Consider the following 13,080-nt stretch of genomic DNA (forward strand, 5'->3'; position numbering starts at 1 on the left):
AAATATTTCTTAACTAGAAATTTAAAAACTAATATGTAAGATATCAGTAAGAACCTGGACTTGTATTTTTAAAAATTATACAAATACAGGTCCAATAGGTAAAGATTATTAGTACCTCCGGTAAAAGATTAGGGGGTTATAATTTAACAGGAAACACAATCAGTCAGCAATGCGATGAGACCATCTAATAAGGTCAATGTTAAATTGCACAAACGGACATAGAAAATCTCCAGTGATACAGTGAAAAATCTCATGATATTCTATATAAATGAGACCACCCTTAGAATCTTTGTAAAATTCTGGAATCACAACTTAAGAGGAATATTGAAAAATCGGGAACATCTGAAGAAGAATGAACAAATTAATGAACTTGAAGCTGTATCAGTTTTGGAACAGTTGAAGAAAATGTGGAGGACACTTAGCCATGAAAAGAGGGGCTTAAGAAGAATTTGTAAACTGTCTTCAGACTTCTGAAATGCTGTATATTCATGCACATACAACTTGTTTGGGGGAATCACTAGGACAAAAGAACTGAGACACAAAAAAACAGATTTCAACAGTATACAGAGAAGGCTTTTTAACAGTTATAGATATGCATGAATGAAAGAGGATGCCTCAGGGCAGAAAGGTTTCTCATCACCAGGGTGAGTTCAAGAAGTAAGACTAGCTTGTCAGATGTGATATGGAGGAGATACAAGCCTGCAGTGATATTTGAACAAGATAATTTTTATAATCCCTTTAATGTCAGTGTTTCTAGGATAATATCAAATAAACTAGATTTCACTACTATGTAGAAGTAGTCTATTTTCAAGCTAATTCCCTAAAGATGCTGCAATTCCACCATATAGCTTCAGAGAAACAGAAAGAAAATGTCAACTTTAAACAATCTCTACTTTTCTAGCTCATGAGAGATTTCATAAATTTTATGATTTCTAAGGACACAAAGAACATGTCATATTTCCATTAAGAAACAATTTCATGTAAGTTAATATCAACCCATGAAATGTCACTCTCTGATCGTTAACTGCAACGACAACATTGGCTAAAATAGAGTGCTTTTAAAGAACTCCATCCATATCATTGGTTTAAGAATAGAGTGTGTCCAAAGGCATTCACTCAGGGAATAACAACTCAGAGAGATAAAACCAAGCCAAGAGAACAGTGGATAATTTCTATTAGCAGTGCATTCACCTTGAGAAATCACCAGCCTCTCTTTGACTTTTCTAACTATGACCAATTAATTTTGAATGGATTTTCTACAGCTCTTCTCCTTTACCCTAAAAAAAAACCCACATAATATCAATTTGTGGCATTGTATCTCCTTTTGTCTGGGATGAAGCCACCAAACACTAAAAATTGGAGTCTTACATAAATTTAGATAGCAGGACTAAATGAAAATGAAGCTCTTATTAATGGAAAATAATCTCACTGGAATAAACAGACAAAAACTAATTTAAAATACAGATTCCCTACACCAAGCAGTATCTACTGAAAGCCCTTTATCTAAAGTATCGACAAACTACTCACACCTTTTAAAGAGATCTTAAAAATACAGCAAAGGTATTCTGGAGAAAGTTTAGGTCTAGAGATGTGAAAGAATTTCCCATAAAACTACATAATCTGCCTACAACTAAGTTTTCTCAAAGTTACATTGTTTTCACAAAGTTAAAACTGCCTCTTCCTGTGCTTCTGTGTAATGCCTAAGAGGCATTACTCTTTGGAAGCTTTCAAACGGCCTATGTGAAATAAACTGGTAGACTCATCACTCTAAACAACCTTACTAATTTTTGAAGGAAACTTTAAAGACTTTGCATTTTACAAAAAGTGAATTATTTAAGGTCATTTATTACACATTCTCTCTGCTTTCAGCAGGGCTGATCTAAGAAGCAAAGAGAAGAAAAACTGCCCCCTTAAACTCACATGAGCTATTTTGCAGGGAATAGTTCCTTTTTCAAGAACAATTTACTAGAAATTTTTATTATCCCTTTTATGAAATTAGGGGAAATATTTAAGAGCTACTCCTTGAAAAGCACAAATAAGTGGTAAATTTGGCTTTCAAAGCATTGACATATATTTGGAATTAAACTAATAAATACATTAGATTACTTCCCAAATTGATAAAAATGAATGCTGATTCTATTTTTTAAATCAACCCAAACTTTTGATGAATTACATTGTTAAATAGTTGTGTTTAGGCATTTTTCAACTAGTATTTTTACAAAAAGCAGAAAAAAATTCATACATTTTACAACTTAGTAACATGGACATTTCTGAATTTCATGTTCATTTAGCTAATATCTAACAGGATTTTTAAAATTTGTAATATTATTCATCAGTGTAATAAGAAAAATCCTTTCTATTTATAGTACTCAAGGCCCAGTTCTAGAACATCTGAGTTTTAGTCCCTTATCATTAATTTGAGTGTGTGGTAGATGGGTGAGGAACTTGGTGCCTCAGGGCCAATTCAGCTGTGTAAAGGAAGGACGTGGGCTCATGCTAGGTAGGACCTATCCAAACATGGGGGCTCTTGCCCTGGCTAATGAGAAAAATACTACCTGAATCAAGGATATTGTTTCTATATAGGAATTAAGAAATTTTCCCAAAGAAGCCACAACTTAGATTTTTGTGTAAAATTTCTCAATTTTGCAATGTTAGAATTGACATCAAGATTTTCAGAGTTCCGGGTAAGATGGCGGAAGAGTAAGACGCGGAGATCACCTTCCTCCCCACGGATACACCAGAAATACAGCTACACGTGGAACAACTCCTACAGAACACCTACTGAACGCTGGCAGAAGACCCCAGACCTCCCAAAAGGCAAGAAACTCCCCACATACCTGGGTAGGGCAAAGCGGAGAGATCCGCACACAGAGGATCGGTGCCGAGCGGCACTCACCAGCCCGAGAGGCTTGTCTGCTCGCCCGCCGGGGCGCGCAGCGCTGGAAGCTGAGGCTCGGGCTTCGGTCAGAGCGCAGGGAGAGGACTGGGGCTGGCGGCGAGAACTCAGCCTGAAGGGGGCTAATGTGCCACAGCTAGCCGGGAGGGAGTCCGTGAAAACTCTGGAGCTGCCGAAGAGGCAAGAGACTTTTTCTTCCCTCTTGGTTTCCTGGTGCGCGAGGAGAGGGGATTAAGAGCGCTGCTTAAAGGGGCTCCACAGACGGGCGTGAGTCGCGACTGAAAGCGCGGAGCCCAGTGACGGGCGTGGGACGCTGGGGCTGCTGCTGCCGCCGCCAAGAAGCCTGTGTGCGAGCGCAGGTCACTGCCCACACCGCCCTTCCGGGAGCCTGTGCAGCCCGTCACTGCCGGGGTCCCGGGATCCAGGGGCGGCTTCCCTGGGAGAACGCACGGCGCACCTCGGGCTGGTGCAACGTCACGCCGACCTCTGCCGCTGCAGGCTCGCCCCGCACTCCGTGCCCCTCCATCCCGCCCGGCCTGAGTGAGCAAGAGTCCCCGAAGCGGCTGCTCCTTTAACCCTGTCCTGCCTGAGCGAAGAACAGACGCCCTCCGGCGACCTACACGCAGAGGCGGGGCCAAATCCAAAGCTGAGACCCAGGAGCTGTGAGAACAAAGAAGAGAAAGGGAAACCGCTCCCAGCAGCCTCAGAAGCAGCGATTAAAGCTCCACAATCAACTTGATGTACCCTGCATCTGTGGAATACATGAATAGACAACACATCATCCCAAACTGAGGAGCCAGGAGTCAGTGCTGTGCCTCTGAGGTGGGAGAGCCAACTTCAGGACACTGGTCCACAAGAGACCTCCCAGCTCCACATAATATCAAACGGCAAAAATCTTCCAGAGATCTCCATCTCAACACCAGCACCCAGCTTCACTCAACGACCAGCAAGCTACAGTGCTGGACACCCTATGCCAAACAACTAGCAAGACAGGAACACAACGCCACCCATTAGCAGAGAGGTGGCCTAAAATCATAAAAAGTCCGCAGACACCCCAAAACACACCACCAGACGTGGATCTGCCCACCAGAAAGACAAGATCCAGCCTCATCCACCAGAACACAGGCACTAGTCCCCTCCACCAGGAAGCCTACACAACCCACTAAACCAACCTTAGCCACTGGGGACAGACACCAAAAACAACGGGAACTACGAACCTGCAGCCTGCAAAAAGGAGACCCCAAACACAGTAACATAAGCAAAATGAGAAGACAGAAAAACACACAGCAGGAGAAGGAGCAAGATAAAAACACACCAGATCTAACAAATGAAGAGGTAATAGGCAGTCTACCTGAAAAAGAATTCAGAATAATGATGGTAAAGATGATCCAAGATTCTATTTCCCAGATCCAAAATCTTGGAAATAGAAAAGACAAAATGCAAGAAACAGTTAACAAGGACCTAGAAGAACTAAAGATGAATCAAGCATCGATTAAAAACACAATACATGAAATAAAAAATACTCTAGATGGGATCAATAGCAGAATAACTGAGGCAGAAGAACGGATAAGTGAGGTGGAAGATAAAATAGTGGAAATAACTGCTGCAGAGCAAAATAAAGAAAAAAGAATGAAAAGAACAGACGACAGTCTCAGAGACCTCTGGGACAACATTAAACGCACCAACATTCGAATTATAGGGGTTCCAGAAGAAGAAGAGAAAAAGAAAGGGACTGAGAAAATATTTGAAGAGATTATAGTTGAAAACTTCCCTAATATGGGAAAGGAAATAGTTAATCAAGTCCAGGAGGCACAGAGAGTCCCACACAGAATAAATCCAAGGAGAAATACGCCAAGACACATATTAATCAAACTGTCAAAAATTAAACACAAAGAAATCATATTAAAAGCAGCAAGGCAAAAACAACAAATAACACACAAGGGAATCCCCATCAGGATAACAGCTGATCTCTCAGCAGAAACTCTACAAGCCAGAAGGGAGTGGCAGGACATAAAGTGATGAAGGAGAAAAACCTGCAACCAAGATTACTCTACCCAGCAAGGATCTCATTCAGATTTGATGGAGAAATTAAAACGTTTACAGACAAGCAAAAGCTGAGAGAGTTCAGCACCACCAAACCAGCTTTACAACAAATGCTAAAGGAACTTCTCTAGGCAAGAAACACAACAGAAGTAAAAGACCTACAATAACGAACCCAAAACAATTAAGAAAATGGGAATAGGAACATACATATTGTTAATTACCTTAAATGTAAATGGATTAAATGCTCCCACCAAAAGATACAGATTGGCTGAATGGATACAAAAACAAGACCCATATATATGCTGTCTACAAGAGACCCACTTCAGACCTAGAGACACATACAGACTGAAAGTAAGGGGATGGAAAAAGATATTCCATGCAAATGGAAATCAAAAGAAAGATGGAGTAGCAATTCTCATATCAGACAAAATAGACTTTAAAATAAAGACTACTAGAAGAGACAAAGAAGGACACTACCTAATGATCAAGGGATCGATCCAAGAAGAAGATATAACAATTGTAAATATTTATGCACCCAACATAGGAGCACCTCAATACATAAGGCAAATACTAACAGCCATAAAAGGAGAAATCGACAGTAACACAATCATAGTAGGGGACTTTAACACCCCACTTTCACCAATGGACAGATCATCCAAAATGAAAATAAATAAGGAAACACAAGCTTTAAATGATACATTAAACAAGATGGACTTAATTGATATTTATAGGACATTCCATCCAAAAACAACAGAATACACATTTTTCTCAAGTGCTCATGGAACATTCTCCAGGATAGATCATATCTTGGGTCACAAATCAAGCCTTGGTAAATTTAAGAGAATTGAAATTGTATCAAGTATCTTTTCCGACCACAATGCTATGAGACTAGATATCAATTACAGGAAAAGAGCTGTAAAAAATACAAACACATGGAGGCTAAACAATACACTACTTAATAACGAAGTGATCACTGAAGAAATCAAAGAGGAAATTAAAAAATACCTAGAAACAAATGACAATGGAGACACGACGACCCAAAACCTATGGGATGCAGCAAAAGCAGTTCTAAGAGGGAAGTTTATAGCAATACAATCCCACCTTAAGAAATAGGAAACATCTCGAATAAACAACCTAACCTTGCACCTAAAGCAATTAGAGAAAGAAGAACAAAAACATCCCAAAGTTAGCAGAAGGAAAGAAATCATAAAAATCAGATCAGAAATAAATGAAAAAGAAATGAAGGAAACGATAGCAAAGATCAATAAAACTAAAAGCTGGTTCTTTGAGAAGATAAACAAAATTGATAAACCATTAGCCAGACTCATCAAGAAAAAAAGGGAGAAGACTCAAATCAATAGAATTAGAAATGAAAAAGGAGAAGTAACAACTGACACTGCAGAAATACAAAAGATCATGAGAGATTACTATAAGCAACTCTATGCCAATAAAATGGACAACCTGGAAGAAATGGACAAATTCTTAGAAATGCACAACCTGCCAAGACTGAACCAGGAAGAAATAGAAAATATGAACAGACCAATCACAAGCACTGAAATAGAAACTGTGATAAAAAATCTTCCAACAAACAAAAGCCCAGGACCAGATGGCTTCACAGGCGAATTCTATCAAGCATTTAGAGAAGAGCTAACACCTATCCTTCTCAAACTCTTCCAAAATATAGCAGAGGGAGGAACACTCCCAAACTCATTCTACGAGGCCAACATCACCTTGATACCAAAACCAGACAAGGATGTCACAAAGAAAGAAAACTACAGGCCAGTATCACTGATGAACATATATGCAAAAATCCTCAACAAAATACTAGCAAACAGAATCCAACAGCACATTAAAAGGATCATACACCATGATCAAGTGGGGTTTATTCCAGGAATGCAAGGATTCTTCAATATACGCAAATCAATCAACGTGATACACCATATTAACAAATTGAAGGAGAAAAAACATATGATCATCTCAATAGATGCAGAGAAAGCTTTCGACAAAATTCAACACCCATTTATGATAAAAACCCTGCAGAAAGTAGGCATAGAGGGAACTTTCCTCAACATAATAAAGGCCATATATGACAAACCCACAGCCAGCATTGTCCTCAATGGTGAAAAAATGAAACCATTTCCACTAAGATCAGGAACAAGACAAGGTTGCCCACTCTCACCACTCTTATTCAACCTAGTTTTGGAAGTTTTAGCCACAGCAATCAGAGAAGAAAAGGAAATAAAAGGAATCCAAATTGGAAAAGAAGAAGTAAAGCTGTCACTGTTTGCAGATGACATGATACTATACATAGAGAATCCTATAAGATGCTACCAGAAAATACTAGAGCTAATCAATGAATTTGGTAAAGTTGCAGGATACAAAATTAATGCACAGAAATCTCTGGCATTCCTATATACTAATGATGAAAAATCTGAAAGTGAAATCAAGAACACACTCCCATTTACCATTGCAACAAAAAGAATAAAATATCTAGGAATAAACCTACCTAAGGAGACAAAAGACCTGTATGCAGAAAATTATAAGACACTGATGAAAGAAATTAAAGATGATACAAATAGATGGAGAGATGTACCATGTTCTTGGATTGGAAGAATCAACATTGTGAAAATGGCTCTACTACACAAAGCAATCTACAGATTCAATGCAATCCCTATCAAACTACCACTGGCATTTTTCACTGAACTAGAACAAAAAATTTCACAATTTGTATGGAAACACAAAAGACCCCGAATAGCCAAAGCAATCTTGAGAACGAAAAATGGAGCTGGAGGAATCAGGCTCCCTGACTTCAGACTATACTACAAAGCTACAGTAATCAAGACAGTGTGGTACTGGCACAAAAACAGAAAGATAGATCAATGGAACAGGATAGAAAGCCCAGAGTTAAACACACGGACATATGGTCACCTTATCTTTGATAAAGGAGGCAGGAATGTACAGTGGAGAAAGGACAGTCTCTTCAATAAGTGGTGCTGGGAAAACTGGACAGGGACATGTAAAAGTATGAGATTAGATCACTCCCTAACACCATACACAAAAATAAGCTCAAAATGGATTAAAGACCTAAATGTAAGGCCAGACACTATCAAACTCTTAGAGGAAAACATAGGCAGAACACTCTATGACATAAATCACAGCAAGATCCTTTTTGACCCACCTCCTAGAGAAATGGAAATAAAGACAAAAATAAACACATGGGACCTAATGAAACTTCAAAGCTTTTGCACAGCAAAGGAAACCATAAACAAGACCAAAAGACAACCCTCAGAATGGGAGAAAATATTTGCAAATGAAGCAACTGACAAAGGATTAATCTCCAAAATTTATAAGCAGCTCATGCAGCTCAATAGCAAAAAAACAAACAACCCAATCCAAAAATGGGCAGAAGACCTAAATAGACATTTCTCCACAGAAGATATACAGACTGCCAACAAACACATGAAAGGATGCTCAACATCTTTACTCATTAGAGAAATGCAAATCAAAACTACAATGAGATATCATCTCACACCAGTCAGAATGGCCATCATCAAAAAATCTAGAAACAATAAATGCTGGAGAGGGTTTGGAAAAAAGGGAACACTCTTGCACTGCTGATGGGAATGTGAATTGGTACAGCCGCTATGGAGAACGGTATGGAGGTTCCTTAAAACACTACAAATAGAACTACCATATGACCCAGCAATCCCACTACTAGGCATATACCCTGAGAAAACCATAATTCAAAAAGAGACATGTACCAAAATGTTCATAGCAGCCCTATTTACAATAGCCCGGAGATGGAAACAACCTAAGTGTCCATCATCGGATGAATGGATAAAGAAGATGTGGCACATATATACAATGGAATATTACTCAGCCATAAAAAGAAATGAAATTGAGCTATTTGTAATGAGGTGGATAGACCTAGAGTCTGTCATACAGAGTGAAGTAAGTCAGAAAGAGAAAGACAAATACTGTATGCTAACACATATATATGGAATTTAAGAAAAAAAAATGTCATGAAGAACATAGGGGTAAGACAGGAATAAAGACACAGACCTACTAGAGAATGGACTTGAGGATATGGGGAGGGGGAAGGGTAAGCTGTGACAAAGTGAAAGAGCAGCATGGACATATATACAGTACCAAACGTAAGGTAGATAGCTAGTGGGAAGCAGCCGCATAGCACAGGGAGATCAGCTCGGTGCTTTGTGACCGCCTGGAGGGGTGGGATAGGGAGGGTGGGATGGAGACACAAAAGGGAGGGGATATGGAAACATATGTATATGTATAACTGATTAAATTTGTTATAAAGCAAAAAATAAAAAATAATAATAATAAAAAAAATTTAAAAAAATAAAAAAAAAAGATTTTCAAACACTATGCAGAACAATGTTATGAGAACTAAGCAAAACACACATGCAGATAAGGGAAACTTCACTTCAGTCTACAAGAGAATGTTTCGCACCTATGGTCTAGAGAACGCTCAGGGCATCAAGAAAAGGGACTCATAATTAATTCTTATTTTCAGACTCCCGCTTCACATTCTTCCCTCTTTTCACATGCTTATTCTCCAAATATTACCTCTTTTTCCTTCCTTCCCAAGCCACCCCATCATGTCCTTCTTCCTTGAGGAAAAACAACTAAAACTTCAGGAACATAGAAAGAAGTATATTAGAAAACCAAATCTGAGCTATTTAAATAGGCACTAGAGTTCACTGTGATTCATTTTCTAAGAGTAACTCATAGCTCTCTCCAGGTGTTCCTACCTGGGCTTAGAATTAATCTTAATTGTGTGGCACAATCTTCAATCGTAAAACACAAAACACTAGAAAAACTTTCAGTATGAATAAAATCATTTAGTAGAACTTGACTTTCATATTGATATATGAATCTTCTATACTCCATACTTATAATTAAAAATGATAATAGAGAGACATTAGGTATTAGAAGTTGTAAGTTTGGCAAGACCAAAAAGATTGATCCAGTCTAGCAAGGATGTGTTCAGCTTGGATTCCAACTCACTGTGCAAACAGACATCATAAAACTTAGGAAAACAAGGAACAACTTCCCAGTACCTCTCTAATTACTTAGGAAGACATACCTGAAGGTTTAGTGGTGAAAGAAACCCCCAAAAGAGTAAGAACTGATAGTAAAAGCCCAAGGCCCCAAGCTTGCTGTCTTTTCTTCATTTCGCCAGAAAAGGCCTCAATTATAATGCTTGCTAAGCCAGTTACTTTCTTCCCTGTCTAATAAAAGAGTTACAGTATAGGAATTACAGTCCTAATTTTAATATATCACATATGAAGACAGAAGAGTTGCATAAAGGAGAATTAACATTATTTTTTAAGGTTGAAAATTAAAGAAATACACAGCAGGGACTAAAGGAGTTTAGAAAAAGAAAGAATTTTATTAGAGTGAACAAGGAAACCTTGTATATGAGAGAAAACTCAAACTAGAACGTGAGGGAAAGTACTCTTGTTACACAACTAAAAGAGCACAATTCATTGCAGATTTAGAAAATTAATGAATTCACTGTTTGGTTGAGAGAACTATTTTTTAGGGTTGGAGGGATTTGTTAAGGGACACAATAAATGTTGAGGCTGACGTGACAGACCAGGATCAGTATATGAGTTGTAAATGCCAAATTTCAGGCTAAGAAGTTCAAACTTTTTCAGGCATTAGGTTTGGCCACCAGTACTTTCTGTGAGGAACTGGAAACAGCTACAACTAAATTTGAATTTTCAGAAAATACATGGTGAGCCACTTTAGAGACAGAATTTGAAACTTCTTTTCCAACCTGGTTTGGCAAAAGCACAAATCAATCGACCTTTAATGCAGACTGAAGTCCATCGGCTCAGGCTAGCCCACCCAAAATAGCATACTGAATTACCATTGCTCGTTGGTGCATCTGTGCCTTTTGAATCATTCTTTTAAAAAATTGTGTATTTTCAACTGTAAACTGCTCTAAGGCAGCATAAAAGATACCTTTTATAAGAAAAATAATTTTGTATATTTACATACACAATCCACTCAGCATTTTAAAAATGTTATTGAAATATAGTCCATGTACAGTATTATATTCATTTCAGGTTATTACATAGTGATTTAACATTTGCCTACATTATGAAATGATCACAACAATAAGTCTAGAAATCATCTATCCCTATAAAAGTTTATTACAATATTATTGACCACATTCTTTATGCTGTGTATTATACCCCCATGGCTAATTTATTTTATAACTGGAAATTTGTACCTCTTAATCCCCTTCACCTATTTTGCCACTCCATCCCTCTCCCCTCTAGCAATCACAACAATCTCAGTATCTATGAGTCTGTTTTCATTTCGGTTTGTTTGTTTATTCGTTTTGTTAGATTCCACATGTAAGTGAGATCATATGGTATTTGTCATTCTTTGACTGACATTTCACTTAGCATAACACTCTCTAGATCCATTCATATTGTTGCAAGCAACAAAATTTCATTTTTTATGGCTGAATAATATCTATATCTATGTATTACAACTTCTTGATCCATTCACCAATCAATGAACACTTAGGTTGCTTCCATATACTGACTACTGTAAATAAGACTATAATAAACATTGGTGTGCACGTATCTTTTCCGATTAGTGTTTATGTTTTCTTATGGTGAATACCCAGAAGAGAAACTGCTGGATCACATGGCAGTTCAATTTTTAATTTTTTGAGGAATCTCCATACTGTTTTCCACAGTGGCTGCACCAATTTACATTCCCACCAACAGTGCACAAGGATTCCCTTACTCCACATCCTTGACAATGCTTGTTATTTGATATCTTTTTGATTCTGACATGTGTGAGGTGGTACCTCATTGTGTTTTTAATTTGCATTTCCCTGATGATTAGTGATGTTGAGGAATCTTTCCTGTGCCTGTTGGTCACCTATATTTCTTCTTTGGAAAAATTTCTACTCAGGTCCTCTGCCCATTTTTTAATCAAGTTGTTTGTTTGTTTGTTTTGATGTTGAGCTCTATCTGTTCTGTGTATATTTTGGATATTAACCGCTATTGGATATATTGTTTGCAAATATCTTCCTACATTCAATAGTCTTCCTTTTCATTTTGTTGATAGTTTTCTTTGCTGTGAAAATCTTTTTACTTTGATGTTGTCCCATTTGTTAATTATTGGTTTTGTTTCCCTTGACTGAGGAGACACATCCAAAAAATGTTGCTAAGACCAATATTAAAGATGTACTGCCTGGGTTTCCCTGGTGGCGCAGTAGTTGAGAGTCTGCCTGCCGATGCAGGGTACACGGGTTCGTGCCCTGGTCTGGGAAGATCCGACATGCCGCGGAGCGGCTAGGCCCGTGAGCCATAGCCACTGAGCCTGCATGTCTGGAGCCTCTGCTCCGCAATGGGAGAGACCACAACAGTGAGAGGCCCGTGTACCGCACAAAAAAAAAAAAAAAAAAAAAAAAAAGATGTACTGCCTATCTATTCTTCTAGGAGTTTTATGGTGTCAGGTCTTAACATTTGTCTTTACTCCACTTTTTTTCTTTTCTTTTTTTTTAAATTGGGGTTTGGTTGTTTTACAATGCTGTATTAGTTTCTACTTTACAGTGAAGTGAAGTACAGTTCCCTGTGCTACACAGCAGGTTCTCATTAGCTATCTATTTTTTATATATTAGTTAGTGTACATATCTCAATCCCCATTCCCAATTCATCCCATACCCCTTCCCCCCTTGGTGTCCATACATTTTTTCTCTATGTCTTTGTCTCTATTTCTGCCTTGAAAACCCATTCATCTGTACCATTTTTCTAGATTCCACATATATGTGTTAATATACGATATTTGTTTTTCTCTTTCTGACTTACTTCACTGTGTATGACAGCCTCTAGGTACATCCGCATCTCTACAGATGACCCAATTTCATTCCTTTTTATGGCTGAGTAATATTCCATTGTATATATGTACCACGTCTTCTTTATCCATTCATCTGTCAATGGACATTTAGGTTGCTTCCATTTAGGTTGCTTCCATAACCTGGCTATTGTATAGTGCTGCAATGAACATTGGGGTGCATGTGTCTTTTTGAATTATGGTTTTCTCAGGGTATATGCCCACTAGTGAGATTATTGGAATATATGGTAATTCTA

The sequence above is a fragment of the Mesoplodon mirus genome (assembly GCF_964341445.2).
Source record: "Mesoplodon mirus genome assembly, chromosome: 6".
Taxonomy (NCBI): Eukaryota; Metazoa; Chordata; class Mammalia; order Artiodactyla; family Ziphiidae; genus Mesoplodon; species Mesoplodon mirus.